Source organism: Camelus bactrianus, chromosome 33 (assembly GCF_048773025.1).
Source record: "Camelus bactrianus isolate YW-2024 breed Bactrian camel chromosome 33, ASM4877302v1, whole genome shotgun sequence".
Taxonomy (NCBI): domain Eukaryota; kingdom Metazoa; phylum Chordata; class Mammalia; order Artiodactyla; family Camelidae; genus Camelus; species Camelus bactrianus.
Genome location: NC_133571.1, coordinates 16,500,161 through 16,518,901, shown reverse-complemented (window position 1 = coordinate 16,518,901; position 18,741 = coordinate 16,500,161).

The window sequence follows — 18,741 nt, the reverse complement described above, 5'->3', positions numbered from 1 at the left end:
TCGTCTGTCATCCTCTCCAGCTATGCCCTCACTTTTACAGCTCTGCCCCCGCCCACCTCATGCAAGCCATTCAAACACATACCACACACCAGCACCCCTCAAGGCTCCATAGCTCGTTTCCTTCCTTATTAGCAACCTTCGCCTTTTAAATTTCTCCTGCCCCTATTCTTCTGTCTCCTCAGCCGGCACTGGAAGGCTTGCACTTGTACGCAGAAGATAGTGGAACGGCAACAATTTCATCTACGCTTTTGACCAGTATCGTGTATCATTTAGTAGTGGTCACTCACACTGGAGATGGTGTTTTTAAAATTTACTGTAATCGGGCTCTTTGTAAACTGCATCACTTTCAGGCTCTGTCTTTATACTCTGACACAGTGCCTGTTAAAGCTGCCTTCCCTTTTCCTTTGTTTCCATGTCTTACTGATGCATTTTGCATGTGGGTTTTTTTTTTTGTTTTTTTTTTTTTTTTTTTTGCTAATTTCCCCATTAGACTGGCCAACGATGAAATTAGCTTTGGAGGCAGCATTCAGACAGAGATCAGGCAGCACTCGAACAGCAAAGATAAGGAAGGATTTCAGACATGAGGGATGGAGGTCTTCGACAGGATGGCTTCTAAATGTCCCTTTTAAAACCTGCGAAGATCCTCCCTAAACTGATAAGAGTGTGGCCTTTCCTTGGTGTTTTCCACTACACTAAAGGGCATTTGCCTCGCCTGGGAGCTACTTAAATATTAGAATTACCTGAGATAGTAACATAAATCACCCTGTTCAAGGGGCAGGGAGGAGAAGTGTGTGCACACTTGGGGCTTAGGTGATCGTGGAGCATGTTAGAGCGTGAGACCCCGACTCGGCGGGAGTCAGACACTCTGCGTGAGAGTTTCCTGTGTTTCTTTTGCCCAGTGTCTCCTTTTGGACCTCAGGCGGATCCTGGACCTCAGCACCCTCGGAGCTAGATTCCCCAAGGCTTATTTCAGTCCAGAAGTTCTTCCTGCTCCAGCCCATTCTCTGACTAAAGAACTTCCAGTGGCAGAGCCCTCCTGACCCTCTCCAGGCAGGAAGTGAGCGTTCTCACTTTGGACTGAACCAGCAGAATGTTCTTATTCCATGAGTCAAAAAGTGTTCTCTTGGAAGTGTCTCCCCATTGGTTCCATTCTGTTCCCTGAAGCCCAGAGACAACCCGTCTCTTTCTTCTACCTGAGAGCCCTTTGACTCCATGAGGACAGCAGTTATTTCACGGATGGTCTTCCTCTGCCTAGACATTTCCACTTTTCCAAATTCTTCATGACGTGCCTTCTGGTCCTATCTGTGCATTGGTTGCTCTATTTTCAGCATGTTCCATGGTGCCCGGGGTTGGGTGTAGAGCAAAATGGGATGCTCTGAGCAGCCCGGAGGGAAACAAGACTCTCCTTCCCACCCGACTCATTCTCCTGTCCTTCAGCTCCTGACCCGGTGTCCTGCACATGCTCCAGACCCCCTGATACATTCTCCTGGAGGAGAACTTGGGATTTTCAATCCATCCTTCACAGCAGTCCTGTCACTGAAGGTCCTCAGGTTTAGATGCAACTGGATGAAGGGGAAACTTTTTGCTTTTGTAGCTTTCCTTGAAATCTCCAAATCCTTGCTGCTGGTTTTTACCTGAGTTCAGTTTATAACAAAGTTTAAGTGTCTTCAGAGTGGGTTGCCTTTTTCATATTCCATCCAGAGCCCGATACAGGTCTGAGAAGTATTTATTGAGTCCATATCGTAAACTGACTTACCTCCTTCATCACACCATCTTGGCTTCTCTCGCCTGGGTGTGTGTGTGTGTTTGTTTTGTCTTCATTCCTGTAGTGTCAGTGTCACTTACAGAGAAAGAGCCAATGACGAAGCAGTGGCTTTTAATAAACGGAGATTTATATTTTTATTCCAAGCTCAGTCTTTCCGTGTGGTTCAGCACAGAGCAGCTACCAACATCAGGGAGGCAGTAGAGTTTCACAGAGACCAGCGGGGGCTGGCTGGAGATTTGGTTTGCTGAAATTAACACGAGGTGTTCTACGTTGACCACTTGGCCTGAGTCCTCCCGCCAGGACAGCTAGGGGAGTCACAGAGGCAATGCGCTACAGTGAGAAGAGCTCTGGGCTTAAATAGACTTAGGTTTGATCCCTATCACAGCCACTTAGTTTGTGATCAGTTAACTACTCTGACCTCAGTTTCTTCATCTGTAAAATGGGGTTAACCCAACTCCATGTTAGAAACAATATGATGGTGAAATGAGACCGTGTGTCACAACACACGTGGTGACATGGCAACTCCAGCTGGAGCACTGTTGTCATTCTGCAGTTTCCTTACCTGGTTTTGGTAAATGAGCCTTCCAGTGGGTCCAGTGGTTGCTTCTCCTGCTTTTGACATAATGACGCACTCTCTCCTGCAGCTCAGTCTGGGTCTGGAGATCCGTGTCGCTCCCTGCACACTGTCATCCTGGCTGCCCAGTCCATCACTACCCCTTTGTGATGCAGCTCATCGCCCTGCACTGAGGAAGGTCCATGAGCCCCACCTCCCCTTCTCTCCAGAGACAGAGTGCCGTCTAGATGGGTGCTAGGAGGTCAGGAAACCTGGGCCCTTCGCTCCACCGATGGTTTTCTGAGCGCACCGGACACCTTCCTTGGTTGCGTGAGCCTCCGATTCTGTTTGCAGGAAGAGGGCTATATTTGATTTCCCACTTGCCTGCCAGGGTAGGTGAGAATGAATGACATGGACTCTCACCGGAGAAAGATACTGTTTGAACAGACAGTCTGTTTCCATCAAGGTGGGGAGCAGTCAATTGCCAGGGCTCCACGCCGGCGAGAGTCCAGGAGACTGGACCGTCCCCCTTCACTCAGACGGCGGAGACCACGCCTGTCTCCCCTGAACGGCCTTGTGTGAATGTCCGGCTTTATGATACATTTGTGCCGGTGAGGGAGTTGGACACGAAGCAGAGGCAAAGGTGTGCCCGTCCCCACTTCCATACAGAGCATCAACTGTGCGAGCCCGTGACTCATGGCACACTCACCTGGAGTCGGAGCCCCCCGGGCACCGGGAGCCCTGCCTCCCCGGAGTATTTCCCCGATTAATGACGGAGGACCTCAGCACTGCAGCTCACACAGAGCCTTTATTCGTGGCCGGCGCGGGACTGCGCGGCCTGTGGGGCACACCCCCGGGCCGTGTGCGCTCTCCTCCCCCCTCCTCCCGGGGAGGGAGGCCCCGGCCCGCCGGCACTGACTTGCCATGCCCCGCATCTCCCACAAGGGGGAGCCCCCGGAGGGCAGCGGAATTTTGGAAGCGCTGAAGTTTTTCTCCTGCTGTCCTCTTAACTGATTTTCCGTACCCAACTGTAAGATTTTCTTTGTTGCAATGTTGGGGCCTGAGCTAACACTTCTGGAGTCTGCGGGTGAGAACCACGGCGGATGCCATCTTTTCTTGTTTGTTATTATCTACCTAGCATTATAAACTAAGGAGGGAAAGTCACAAAGAGCTTCAAGACGTTCACGGATCTCAGGCCCTGGAGAGAGGCAGGCGGCATCAGACAGACAGAACCAGGAAATCTGAGAGGCAGCCAGAAGGTGCCTGTGGCTGCAGAGCCCAGGTAGGTACCCGGGAGAGGATGACTGGGGCCGGGTGGGGGGTCACGGCTGGGGTGGGGAGAGGCACAGAGTCCCTGATGGTGGGAAGAGGGGATGGACAGGAGAGGTGGAGGGGTGAGGTGCAGAGAGGAGTTGGGAGGCTGAAGGAGGAGTTCCAAAGGAGTGCATGCAAAAGAAAAAAGTGCTCGCTTGTAGCTTGTGATGCAAAAGCCTGACCACGGAGCTGGACAGGGAGGGTTTGGGAGCTGAATCAGAGACTTAAACTGGTTTGAAGTTGGTTCCAACTCAGCTGCCCCAGGAACTTTGCAGGACATCAGAGGCTGGGAGCTTGAGGGCAAATGCTCATTGCACAAGAAAATTTAAAGTGAGTAGGTGTGCCCGAAAGTTGATCTGATGGTTCTGGTTGTGTGTCATAGAGCCACACCTACTCCGGACTTTTGACCTAAACTAGAAGGAATTCTGATCTGATGGCGTGTTCGGTCCTCTCCACTCTGAGCCCATGTCTCAGCCTTTCCCCTGCTTCCTTCCAGTCCCCACAGCTGTGCTCAGTAATGGATGAGAGTCCCAAGTTCTCATTCTGCCATGGAGTGAGATTAGCTTAAGCAAGGAAGCCTCAGAGTCTCCGTTTTCTTTGTCTATAAGAGGGAGATAATAACATATTACAGATGAGCCTTATAGGATTTTTCTGAGGATTGAATGAGTAAGATAATGTGAATAAATGCTCTTAATAGATTATAATTACTAGCTAAATAAAAGATGGCATTAATAATAATTAATCAGTTAATATACCCTTAATACTCTCAGCAGGGTATTTTCCTACTGAGCTTTGCAGAAACCTGTGTGAGTGTGTATGTGTGTGTATGTGTGTATCTTTGGCAGATAAGTGGGAAATTTTGTGTCCTTTCCCTTTTAACCACCTTCAAATGTTCCCTTTCCCAGCCTCGGCTGCATTTTTCTATTTCTCAAACATGCAGATGATTGATGATGTCTGCTTGGCTCCCTGGAAGAGTGATTTGTCTGTGTCCTGGACACTGTGCTGCCCGAGTCCATGTCCCACCGTGTCTCAGGCACCTGATCAGACTGAATATGCTCAGAAGAAGCAAATAAGGGGCTGTGTTTGTAACCTCATCTCCATATTCCCTGCCTGGGGTGTCCTTTCCAGACCACTACTTATTTGCTGCAGTGCCTCCGATGGGAGATCAGCTTCTGTACCTTTGGGTCAGATTGGTTCAGCTGACCAGTCAAGGCCTTGAAATTGGCTCTGACACCTGTATACATCTTCACCCTCTCCTCGGGCTCCGGATGAGTGTGGTCTCTGGGGAAGGCAGTGTAGACCCAGGGCAAATCCTCTGACTTCCCTTCCCCATCTGTCAAATGAAGTCATTCCTGCCCTTCCTTCCTGCATCCACATGTGGAGGTGAGGCACTCCCGAGATTGTGCCTGAACACACCAAAGTCTGTAAGTCTGTGGTGTTTCAGAGTCATGAGGTGTCATCACTGTTATCCCACTGCATGTTTTAAAATTATTCAGGGAAGGGCAAACATAGCTCAGTGTGCACAAGGTCCTGGGTTCAATCCCCAGTACCTCCATTACAATAAATAAATAAAAACCTAATTACCCCCCACCCCCAAAAAAGAATTAAAATTAAAAAAAAAACAAATTAAAAAACAATCCATATTTCTCGGGGGGAGGGTATAGCTCAGGTGGTAGAGTGGTACATGTTTAGCATGCAGGAGGTCCTGGGTTCAATCACCAGTCCTCCTCAAAAAATAAAGAAATAAATAAACCTAATTACCCCCCCCCAAAAAAGCCTAAATAAATAAAATTCTTGATCAACCTGTATTTCACAACCTTACTTATTTTAAAAGCTGTCTTTCTCCAGATATGAATCCTCTCCTACTTCTTTTCTCCACCAATTGACTGGTAAACCAAATATTTACAGAGATGCTAAGTGATACACCTTTTTACCTTCAAAAATCGGTATCCCATCTAAATCACATGTACACATGCACAACATGTACAAAGATGGTTCGCATTTTTCTGAAACCACCAAACACATACACATCCCTTCAATTTTCAAGCCTGTACTTACTCCCCTTTTATTCCAAAATATATGCAAATATCTATTTGAGCAAAAACGTACACTGATAGGCACATGGCATACTTACTTAGCAGATTTAATGGGAAGCAGAGCAAACCCACCACTCTGTCAGCATTCCAGCTGTTTTAGAGTCCAGAAGTGGCCACAATACACAATTCATGTGGTTAAAAAAAAACCATGGATCAATGTCATCCCTGTTCCTAGTAATGAATATCAGTATCTTGCCTCTGCCAGACAGACTCTGAGCAGCCTCAGATACTTTCAGATGAGTTTTTTAAAAATACATCTGCAAAGTCAATTATTTTGAAGCTCATCTAAAGCAATTAAAAAAGCATCCTGACATTTCAGGTGATATTTTTTCCCAAGTAAAATAATTATAAATAATACTAATTATGAGCAAATGATTCAGTTACTCACAGCCTGGTTCAACCTTTAGGTTAATAAACCAATCCATTAAAATTCATCTTGCTCAAAGGGCCAATTTGTTAAAAAATGTAGCGACCTTTCACCACAAGTCTGACTGATATTTTCTTGAACGATAATCAGAGCTGTCTTTCCCAGAAGAGAGTGTGGTCAAGTGGTAGGTACAGGAGACCTGGGTTCGTTTGTGCCTGTCTCAGTCATACTTCTCACTTAGGCACAAAATAGTGCTGCTGCTGCTGCTGAAGACGATGGTGATAACGTACAAAAACGAAAACTCTGATTTCAGAAATCACCTCAGAGAGATGTCTGTAAGTCTTGAGACAGTTGCTCACAAAAAACTGACAATGTCATTCTTCCCTCTGGGAAAGATTTTGGATTTGCCCCTCTGGCTGCCTCTGGGATTTCATTCTCTCCAAAGGTGTAGGGCAGGGATTTGCAGATATGGCCCATGGGCCAAATCCAGGATGCCACCTGCTTCTATAAATAAAGTCTCATCAGAACAAAGTACATCTCTTCATCTGCTTATTGTCACTGGTTGCTTCCCTACTCTAAAGGCAGAGTTGAGTAGTTACAGTGGCCCACGGGGCCCACAACACCTAAAAAATTTCTCATTTGGCCCTTTACAGAGTTTGCCAAATCCAGATGTAGGGTAAAGGGGGAAAAAAAATGCAAACCAGTTATCTCTGAATTTATACTGACGACTAATATTTAAGCATCACTTTACAGTTTATAAAGTCTGAGGACGTTATTTTGTAACAGGTATTATCATCCTTGCTTAACTGATGGAGAAATTTGTATCGCCATTCAGCCTTTAAGTGGTGTGGGTGGGACTTGGCCTCTGGAGAGGAGCAGCCCACGGAGGTGGCTCTCAAGCTGCATTAGTGGCCTGTCTCGTCCATCTCCCCGGAATAAGTCATCGCCAAAACTCAGTAGAGGAAGCAGAATGCTTGACATCCTGTTCCCTCTTTATCTGACCTTGGCCTGGGTGATTTTAACCTTGTTCTGCTTCTACGTCTCTGTTCTCATAACTGGAGCAATACCAGTAAACAGAAAGACGAGTCAAGTGCTTTGCCGTCAAACAAAGCTTAGCTTTATTGCTTCCACTCTCACTTATCCACACTGAAGGAATGTGTCCGCCCTGAAGTTGGCACCGGCGCCTGGATATTCTGAAACCGCCAGTGACAGAGAAGCCTTTGTTTTGGAATATGCTATCTTTTTTTAAAGTTTGCTTTTTGAAATGGCAAATCCCTTCTTAATTATGTTTTTTTCTTTTATTTCGTTTATTATCAAAATCATAGTTTCTCCCCTGAGCTTGTTCCGCCTACTAGTAAGGTGGGCCATGCAGTGCCCAGTAGCACGGGGAAGCCTGGAACGCAGAGCGCCCCTTCAAGATGCATGGATATAAACCAAGTCGTTTGAAAGGACCTAAGGTTTTCTTAACCTTATATTGTCTTGGAAAGGAGGTAAGCGATAAAATGAGAGACCTGAGAATAAGAAACTTCTAAGTCAAACGTCTCCTAAAATAAGGATTTAAACACGAACAAATTGAGTTTTTCCACCCAACCAACTTTCATGTTGGGTGTTCACCCTGACAGCCACTGCTCGGAGCTGAAGGAATCTCACGCTGGCTGAGGTTCAGATGTTCTTCAGGAAATGACTTATTAGAGACATGAACACGCGCACCCGTGCTCGTAATGCACGTTAGAAATAGTCAGTTCAGTGGGACTGCGGGTGAAATTGGAGCACGCTCCAAGGAGACATTATTCTTCCTTATTGGACAGTCACTGAGAGGAAGTGGCACTTTGTGAGACTCAAAGAATATGGAGGAAATTCCAAATTTTAGGCATTTGCAAATGGCTGGGAGTAGGCATTCCGGGATGAAACAGAGGGACGAAAGTCACAGAGCGAAATACAGTACTTGTATGTGATCAGAAAGTCACTCATTCTATTTGCAGCATATGGTTATGTGAGAGTGGAGGAAGGTGTGGTAGGTGAACTTGGTCAGAGCCAGAATCCAGGGGGAATGGCAGGCTAGAAGGCTGGGTCTTTCTTCTGTAGATGCTGAGAACCGTGGCATATTTTTCTGCAGGAGAATGACATGGTCATACCTGTGATTTATTGGAAAAGAGTGTAACAGATGTTTGAAAAGAACCCAGAGGCAGGGTCACCAGTGGGCAGCTGGAGCAATGGTCCAGGCAAGATGAGGAACGTAACTCCTTTGTCTTGTGCTGTATTCACGAGGCTGCTCCTCTCCAACCTGACTATCCTAGGTTATTGCCCCGGCTGAGGGCTTTCTGAGGGCATTTATTTAATGGCATGCCAGTGGCATTTACTCATAAAACCAAAAAGCCATTGGGGCCAGAAATAGGGGTTTTGGTTACTTCCCCAGACAGGATGCAGTTGGGGTGATTATACATGTGATTCATCAAGGTCGGGAAACAAGTCCTCCACAAACAAACGCCCCTCCCCTGCGGGCCCAGTGACTCACGGCGGCTTCACTTCGCAAAGCACTGGAGGCCAGGCAGAGCTTGAGGTATGATGTTAAATCATCAGTCCCCGGTGTTCATTGTTACAAGAGAAACATTTCTGTTCATTCTTTGAGTCGTTCAAGCAGTAATGACTTTAGTGAACTCCTCCTGTTTTAGACACAGAGAATGTGGGGTTATAAAACATAGTTCCTAAAAACAATTTTAAAAATAAAAACAAAAACAAATACAAACAAAAAACATAGTTCCTGCCATACAATGTCTTCCAGCTTAGCTGGGAAGAACAGATCTATGCTAAGTGGTAGGTAGAGTATCCCATACGTGTTATAACAGAGACACAGACAGCACTAGAGGGTCGCAGAAAGCCCCCTGGCTGCTCTGGGAGAGGAGGGGGCACTGGAGTCGATTCCGACACAGTGACCGTCCATCATTTATTCATTCATTCAGCAGATAATTATCAAGCACTTCCTATACGCCAGGCACTGTTCTGGACAGGGGATCTCATGCTTTTGTGGCACATACTTTCTAGCAGGGAGGGGGGATTCAGGTGTTAAACAGGGACACAGACAAACAAGTCTCATCCTCGGGGAATTTACATTCCTGCCGAGGAACATTCTAGAGAGCCGCAGTTAGCACTTCATTCCTTCACTCAACAAAGAACAACATATGCAGAAAGCAGCATGCGTCCAGCCCCACAGGGAAAGAATGGAGGAAGACCCCTCAGGTTTGGGGGTATCCAGTGTGATAAGAGGGCTTGTTTATAGACCTGAATTAGGACACACGCGTCTCCTTGACCTGCTTTGGCTGGAGGTGACAGGCAGAAAATGGAGACTCTTCTTCCGTGGAGACTCAGGGCATTGAGTCCCGCAGACATTCTGCTTTGGCGGTGCCTGTGAAGGAGCTGGCGTTATGGATTCAGGAATCAGTGCTGTGATTTGGGCTCACTGATGATCTTTCTGTACTTCTGTCTGACTGTTCTGCAGTGGCCCGGTGCCATGAAGATAAAAGCTCAAGACACCAGCTGCCTCCTTGCTTAGCTAGTATTCAGGTCAAGTTCCGTAACAGCCCACTCTGCCTTGGAGGTCATGCTTGATTCTCATTTTATCAGGCTTTCTGCAATAACCAGGCCATGAGGAGGTGATTGTGATGGTGCTCATTGGAATGGGATGTGACCTATATAAGGAAAAGAACCAGGACAGAAATAGCTCTTCAGCCCATCACGACTTGGAGAAATCCAGCATAAGCGAGTGCAGCATCGCAGGGCTGGGGGGACTTGAGGGGACTTAAGGTGATACTGGCACCTGCCTCCAGGCAGATATATGCCTGTCTGGAAATTTAGTATAAATTTAACAACATAAAAATTTACCCATCCTGGATAGTACAGTTCCCTTCAGGGCAGTCCTGCCGCCTAGCCTTGGGCAAAAACGTCTTTGAACCTCCTATTTGACTGTAGGCCTCAGAACCCCATAGCATATTCTTTTGAATGTCACTGTCCTTGGAGGCTGTTTTGCATTTTCTAAAAAAACCAAGCGCCGTGTGCAGTTGGTCCAGCTAAGCGATACCATCTTTGATTGAAAATGAATTTAACTGCAGCTACAAAATTATGAGGCGACATTTTTTGTTTGGCTCATAACTGGTTCAAAGGAGACTTACCAGCAATTGCAAAAGTGGTTAAGTACCTGTTCTCCAGGGTGGCTCATTTCAGGGCCTGGGAGCTCTGGGAAGCTGCATTTCTCACTCTGGTTGGTGAGCTACTTGAGGTCAAGGACCATCCATGCCCTTTTTGTCTCGAAATACCCACTCACTGCAGAGGCAGGTGCACATCAGGGGCTGTTTATAGAATTAACTAAAAACAATAATGTCATCACTTTACAGTCATGTCATGAAATTTTTGTCCATTTTGTTTTTTTTTTCCCCACCAAATATGAACCCCATGATCACCTCTTACCTTGAGGCTCATTGGCCAGCAGCCAGCAAAGGAAAGAAGTCTGTGTGACTAGCATGCTGTTCTGGGAGGAGACTTTAGGTTCTAGTGTAAACTCTGTTATGAGTCTGACGGGTGGCTTTGGGAAAAGTGCTTAAGCCCATGTCTCCATCTTTAAATAAAGAGACTGACCTTGATGATGGGAAAAGGTCCATTTGAGGAATAAAATACTAAGTAGCTACTTTGTGCCTATATCCGTGCATATTGTGGGAGATTTTTTTAAGGTCTTCGTGTTGATCAGGATTCTTGTGTTTGCAGGTGACAGAAGCCCAGCTTGATTTAGTTGAGGTTAAAAAAACAAAAACAAACAAAAAAAAAACTTCAGGAAAGGCAGGGGTACACCAGACTCCAGGAGGAACAAGAGTCGGGGACTCAGGCACTCCCATGACACACTTCCCTCAGCTTTGTCCTCGATTTCTCTCTCTGGGTCAGTTTTATTCCCGCAGATTGGCTTCCTTCGTGAACCCAGAGAAATTTTTGAAACCTCTGGGAAGTCCTCCGGGCCAGGGGACTAAGAACCCTCGACTGGCAGCTGCTGTGAGACTCATGAAGTTGGCTGAACAGAGGAGCAGCCCCCTGCCCCCTGGAGAAGGGGCTGCTATCCAGCCAGAAAAACAGAACCCCCTAAAGCCTACCATCCTCGTCTGCCGCCCTCTCCCACCCTAGTCCTCCCAGCACCAGGCACGTTGGCACGCTGCCTGGGGACCTTCTTCTACTCTTCTGGAAGACTCTGCCCAGCTTTGCTGTCTCTGAGGGCGGGCTGCCGGGGCAGCACGGTCCTGACCTGTCTCAGCTCTCAGGGCGCCTCGAGCCTGTCTGTGCTCCAGGAGCACAGCTCGTCCCGTTGCTCATTGTGGTCTGTTTCCAGGTTTTTCTCCTCCGCGAGACTGGGAACTCCTCAAAGGCACTAACTGCCTTCATTAGTGTTGCTTTATTCATTTATTTATTAGATGATTTATTTATTCATTACTGACAGCTGACTGTGTACTCGGTTCTGTGAGTTCAGAGAGAAGTAACTCAGGACCACTGTTCTGCAGAGGATCCAGGTCCAGTGGGAAATGTGTGATGAACAGACACTTGCGGTCTGGAGCAGGGGGATGTGTGCACCCGGCCGTCAGCGCTGGTGGTGGAGGAGCCACAGCACGCAGGGGCGGCTTCTCCCTAAGTAAGGGCAGGGGTTGAGAAGGCCAGAGAGACTTTCTGAGAGGCAGAAAGGGGCTGCCCCTGGTCTGTGCTGGGTTCTGTTGCCTGGGATTAGATCTGGTTGTTTAGGGTTCAGAGGGAGGGAACATTCTTCAGGGATGCCTTGAAGGTACAATGCAACCAAAGGCTTACTGAGTGGGATAGATAAGGTGGAGATACATGAAATAATGGGGAAAAAAGACAGTTTCCAAGAAAGTACTAATTTTATTAGTACTTTGCACAAGAAATATAGGAAAAATTGAGATTACCATGGACTTCTAAGGGAAATCCTTCAGAACACGTGGGGATTGCCTCCCTTCATGGGGCGTTGGCAGTGTTCAGTCTGAAATCAGAGCCTGGGTTTCAGTCTCACTCTGCCAGATACTAGTTTGGTGATCATTTCTCGATCTCTAATTTCTACGTCAGAAAACGAAGACACAAAGATCCATCTCTCAGAGTTACACTGAGGATAAAATAAAACATGTAAATGAAAGTGCCTAGTAAATTGTAGAGCGCAATTCAAACTGAGGTTATTCTTGAAATCTGCTTATTGTTGAAACAGAGAGCTCTTAATTGACAAGAATATTGGGAAACATGAAAAGATGTATAAACACTTACATGGAAGGCTACAGTATTCACATTGAGAATTACGTTACTTTTACTCACTGGCTACACCCTCTGGTTGATGCTGTTGAAAAACGTGTACCATGTTAATGAGTTGACTGTGACTTTTATACATTTTTGACTCTGAGGATAGGGCAGTCTGACTCAGCTGGACATGCGATGTGCTAGGGGATGCTGTGATTATTAGGTATTCCCTCTACCAAGTGAACAGAAGGTTTGCCTGAGGAGTTCCCTGTAGCAACAGAACGCTAAGAGGTAAAAGTTTCCCTTCAGTGCCTCAGTTTCCTCCTCTTTCAATAATCATGAATAATGACAACATTTTAAAGAGTCACATTCATCCGAGGGATCTAAATAAGTGTGAGCCCATTATATTCCATGTGAATCTGTCTTATGTTCTGCTCCGGGGTGGGAGGGGGCAGGGGAGTGCATCCAGCAGACACGGAATGACCCAGTGAAGCAGTCTGAACTCTGAGTGTGTCTCAAAGACTGGGATGAAATACTCAAATGTAACTGCCCCAGTGGTGCAGGCGCACCATGTGAATAAGCTCTCATTCCACTGGCTCCTTCAGGTTTCCCGTGCTCTTGGCCACCACGCGGAAGGAAACCCCTGCCCTGTCTCCCATGTGCACCGTGAAGGCCAGCCCTGAGCTGATCGTTACAGGAGAGAATGACTCCGGTGCTTTTTCATGTTGCTGTCATGGAACGAGACATTAGAGGGGAGCCACTCCCTATTCCTCAGCGATGAGCCCAGAGAATGTGGAAGTGGAGACTCAGCACACCCAAGTGTGGGGTCAAAGCCGTGGCTAGCTGGTAGCCGTCTCTCTCCATCCATTATTCAGTCTTCCTGCTTTTCTAAAACTTATGTTAGGAAAGAGAACATGACTCCTTTTTGGAATACTAGATCGATGAGATGTCAGTACAAGTTCCACAAAATAACAAGGTATTCTAAGGTCAAACAAGTTTGAGAAATTCCGAATATGTCCCCAGTGGAGATACGAAATGTACACGACTATATCTAAGGCTGCAACCAAATCAAATTAAAAAAAAAAAAAAAAGCCCATTGAACTCAGCTTTCCCAAAGTTATTTGAAAACTCTAGGACTATTTTATTTAGCAATATTCATTAGCATACTGAGTACTTCTTGTTCCTCCACAGCACAGTTTGGAAAACCTTGTTCTTCAGGAATTTTCAGTAAATTCTCATAGGCAGAAGTCGATGCCTGAGATTGAAGAAAAGTTGAACGTAGCTTAAGTAGAACCTTGTAAACAGGGAATACTTGTTTACCATCCAAAGATTCTTTTAAACAGCCCATTCTTCATTAAATTGAAAGTGCCCTGGGAGTGGGGCTGAAATAAGCAATCTGCGTTCTCGTTCGTTCATCCAGCAAAGCTCAGTTTCCAAGACTAATTCAGAAAAAAGCTGTGCTTCTTTTTCTTTAGACTGGATAGGCCCCATGGAATATTCCTTGAAGATGTTGGAGTTGATTCTTTCTTCCCTCCCCTCTGCCCTTTTGCCTTTCTTTGTAGAGAATGAGTCTGGGTTTGATTTATAACTGTTAGGGTTTGTATCTGATAGGACCCTACGGAGACCTGCTCACCAGGGGAAGGAGTACCAAGCTAATGGTTTTAGCTGTAATCACAGAAAAAAACCCTCTCCTGTCCTTCAGTCTTTCTGTTGCTCTGTGATCATAAGCCTTATCTTTAATGGAACCTTTCTAATAAGTGCTAAGATTGTGTTTTCTTTCCACCGTGTCTCCAAAGCATCGTTTCTTCCTACCCACAAAAGAGTCAAGAAGGTAGCAGGCAATGGGATCAATTCCATCCATCATATGTTTATTTTGTTCCTCTTCTTAGAAGCTTTCATCGGTGAACTTTCTTCTCTTGTCCCTGCCTTCCCCTGCATCACTTCAGAATTTATTCAGTTCACAGGAGGGGATTTTGCCTATGGTGACACCATGCTTTGCGACTGACCTCAGTCCAGTCATATATGTATTTTCTCTGCCAACTAGAATTGCAGGTTTATTGGAGGTATGTGCAATATATTTAAATCTTTCATGTTATCTTCAGCGTCTCATATGCAGTGTTCTGTGCAGAACAGCCATTTATTTGGACCTATTTAAGAATAATTTACATGGAGTGAATGTGAGTGAGGGTAGTTACTTCGGGGCTCACCCTCTCCATGACTAGAGGGTGAATGTTGGAGGCCATCTGACCTGAGTTCAAATCCCAGGCCAAAGAAGCATTAACAATCTGTGTCCTCTTGATCCAGCTCCTTACCTTGTTATAAGACTTCTTATATACCTAATGGAGATGGTATATCCATGTTTTTTTAGAGGACTAATGAGGGTGGTAATTAACAGTTTAAGTCCTGGTGTCAGACAGGTCTGAGTTTGAATCTCATCCTTGTGTCTTATTTGCTGTCTAATCTGGTGCAAGGGAGTTAACCTTTCTGAGCCTTATTTTCTCATCTGTGAATTGGAGTCCATAATAGTATTTATCTCATGGAGTAGTTTGGATTTAAAAAAAAAATGCATGTAAAACTTAGAATGGTACCTCAAACGTACTAAGAATTCAGTTAATGTCAGTCATTACTATAGAAGAGCCCTGAGCATACCTGGCACTGATGGGCTCAAATAACCTTTAGTTCTTTCTCCTGATAATTCCCATCTTTTAAATGGTTACCACTGGCAGACACACTGTGTAGACATATTGGCTCAGGGGACTTTAGCGTAACTTTGTGCACGAGTGTCATACGTTAAAAAATGACTCCTTTTACCTATCTAAATGGCACCGAATTCTTCTGAAGAAAGGAAATTCTGAGGGGAAAGATCATGAACGTCTGAATTACGAAGAGTTTACATTCTTAAAGTGTGGTGGGTTGGAGATACTTTTTAAAATTGAACATAGCCATTTTGTGATTTGATTTCCTCAGGATGTGAATCAGAGAGAAAAAAACTAAAATTTGGTCCCAGATGAAAAAAAAAGGGAGTAGGGAGGACAGGCAGAGGATTTTTCACTGGTAAAGCAATTTACACACTTGTCCTTTGCACAGTGAGTCGTGGGCTGTGATACATTTCGTAGCAATGTCTACGAGTTTCCAAATCGGGAAGAAGACTTATCAGCCAAATAAGGGAGAGAGAAGAAAACAGACTTCTAATCTACCTAGTTACCATTCACAGAATTTTAGACGTGGAACTTCAAAAAAAAAAAAAAAAAGGACCATTCTAGGACCACACTTTTAGTCATATCTTTAAACCCACTGAGAGGGAATTAGCTTATCACTTCCAAAATATCTTCAGCAGAGGAATTCAGTCTCTAGTTCTAGCAATTCTAGAAAAACTTCCTAATTGCTTCTCTTCCTTAAACTTTTTTTTTTTTTTTTTTTTTTGCTATAGCTTGAGGCTAAAATCTTTTCTTTTTTTAGCTTTCATATTGGCTGACCTAAGGTCATCTTAAAATGAGATTGTAAACTTTTTTTTAAAAGTTATTAAAACTTACCCCTTAGTCTTCTAATTTTTCTAGTTAAGCAATCTCAATTCATTTAGAAACTCTTAAGTCCAGTCTTTCCATATCTCAGGTCCTTTTGGCTTACTGTTCTGAGGGTGTTCCCCCCAAATTCTCGTAATAGATTAAAAAACACCAACAGTTTATTATGTTCACTTGAGTACCCCCAGGACCTTGTGCCACTTAGGGTACATTACAAATAAATGTTGACTGAAGACATGAATATGGCTTCATATTTGTATAGCTTCTAGTACTTTATGGAAAGCTTTAACTTCCTCAGAAGATTCTGTCTGAGGTTCTCTTGTTTTCACCTCCCCTCCCCACCAAAATCTTCCCTTTAGTTTTAAAGCCAGCAAGTGACAAAACAGAGACCTGAAGTCAGGTCTCCAATTCCCAGTCACGTTAAGTTTCTTGACTTAGCCTAAACATTTGCTAAAGCAGAGCTGCTGGTGTTTTGAAAAATACAGACCCCTCCCAAGCTCAATCCCATACTCAGATAGTGGAGAGAATAGTGGAAGGAGGGCACACCAGTTGTAACAAGTCTCTGCTTGGAAGCATCTCTGAACATCATGTTATTTTTTTCATTGTAAAATGTGACTTGTTCAAAAATAGATTTCAGCCTTCTCTCATCCCGAGCTCCGATTCTCACTGCCTTTCTGCAAGCTTACCATGTCTTCACATAGTATCTCCACATTCTGTTCTGGATATGAAATCTCAGTAGGGTGTGACAGGGCACCTGTAAACTCTTCGTCAACAAGACATACACGGCGCCTGGATGGAATGCTGCAGGGTCAGTGCAAGGATCTTGGGACACCTCGTGATGTAATCCTTGCTGGTCCTAGATTTCCTTACTGCTGAAATCAACCATCTCTGCCATTTATTTCATTTACTTTGCTAGACCTTACAAAGGTGGGTATTAAACGATCAGGGAGACAGGGTCCTTTGCATTGAGCTCTTTAAAGGCAGGGATTGTGTCAGAAAATTTTATATCCCCCTCCCCTCATCTGTGGTCTGGCGCAGAGCAGGTACTTAACACATATTTCTTACATTAAATCGGCATCTGTAAGAAAATCCGAAATCAAGACTTGTTCTCGACGTTGTCCATAACAGCGTGTCCTCAGATGAGGCACTGAGCTGTTTCGTCATCTGTGTGTCATCTGTAAAATGGGATATGTATCTACTTTAAAAAAACTGGTAGGAATATGAGAGTTACAGGAAGTTGGGCTTAAAGAATATTGGGTTTGAATTTCACAGACGAGGCAGTGTTCTATTCTTTAAATAAATACTTTACAAACATGGTCTTTGTGTTGTAATCCTCTATGAAGCACATCAAAGCAAAAGGGCTCTTGGTCACCTACTTGTGGATTATTATTTGTAACTAGTACATCATTTTTGACACATTCCTGCAATCCTCAATAGCTATTTTTTTTTCCTCTTAATTCACATTCCATTGTAATCATCTTTATTGTTGAAATGGAATTGTCAACTTGAAGATAATTTGAAGAATGCTTTTCTGCCATGTGGGTTCATAAATCTTAACAGTAAGAGCCAAGAGCCAAGTAGCTGAAAGCATTGTGAAATCACTGAATTAGGCTCCTGGAATACGTGAGGCGTCTTACCACTTTCTCGTTAATCTGAGGCAGAATGCCCGGAAAGAGTATTTCATAAACGAGGCCTATATTCTAATGCTGCCTTGTTAAAAAACAACAACAACAACAAAAAACAAAGTCATTGTAAACTTGAAAATCAAAATTCTGATTTCTCTCATTTTGTTTCCTCAAGTTTCTTAAACCGAGTGCCTACCACTAAGTAGGCATTAGAGTCACCTGGAGGATTGGTTAACCACAGACAGCTGGATACTATCCTCAGCGTTTTTGATGAAGTACATTGAGGGTGGGGTGGGTCCCAAGAACTGGGAATTGTAACAAGTTCCCAGGCTGCTAGAGCTGCAGGTCCAAGGACCACACACTGAATACTGTGCCACCTGATCTGCCCTAGGATTGCCGAGGCTCGTAAAAATAAATACTTCATGGGCTGCTTCTCTTTTCTGAGACTACTTTAAGAAAATGGGACTTAGATAAGCCATCAGTGGTGCAAAGCACAGGCAGACACCCATGGTTCAGAGTGTCTATATAGAACTGTGATGAAGACTGGAAAAAGAAAGCCAGATTGTTTTATGTTTGTTTTCTTAAATTAAACCTCTAGCTCCTTCACGATTTTGTAGAACCATTTTGTGGTCTTTTCCAAACTCCTTCTGGAGACATCTGAAAATGTGCTGCCTGAAGTTTTAAAAGCCAAAGAGGGAAGATACGTCTCCATTTTTTCCCTAGGTTATCATCTTTGTTTCCATACTCTCTTTCCCAGATGAGGGACCACATATCCAAGTGTCCTTTCCTCTTGCTTTAGGATATAATTAGATCCTAGACAATAATTCTCTATCAAGCTCTTTGAAGTCGAGACCTTATTTCCTATAGGCACAATGTTATCAATTTAGGTTTTTCCCCCCGGAAGGCTATTCCATTCCATTCCATTCCATTCCATTCAACACTCACTGAGTGACTTCATATGCCAAGCACTATACTGGATACTTAAGGAAAGACATGACCAAGATCGACTCAAATTCCTGCCCTTGCAAAGCCTGCATTCTAGCAGAGACAGACAGTAAACATAATACTTACAGCAACATACTATATCTCTGATAGTAGATGCTATGGAAAGGAGGAAAATAAAGCATGGTAATGAGGTTCAGGATGTGAGGGGCTGGCAGGGGAGAGTGGTATGTGCACTTGCAGTTTTAAATCGGGGAGCCATTTGAGCAAAGACCTGAGGCAGATGGGACT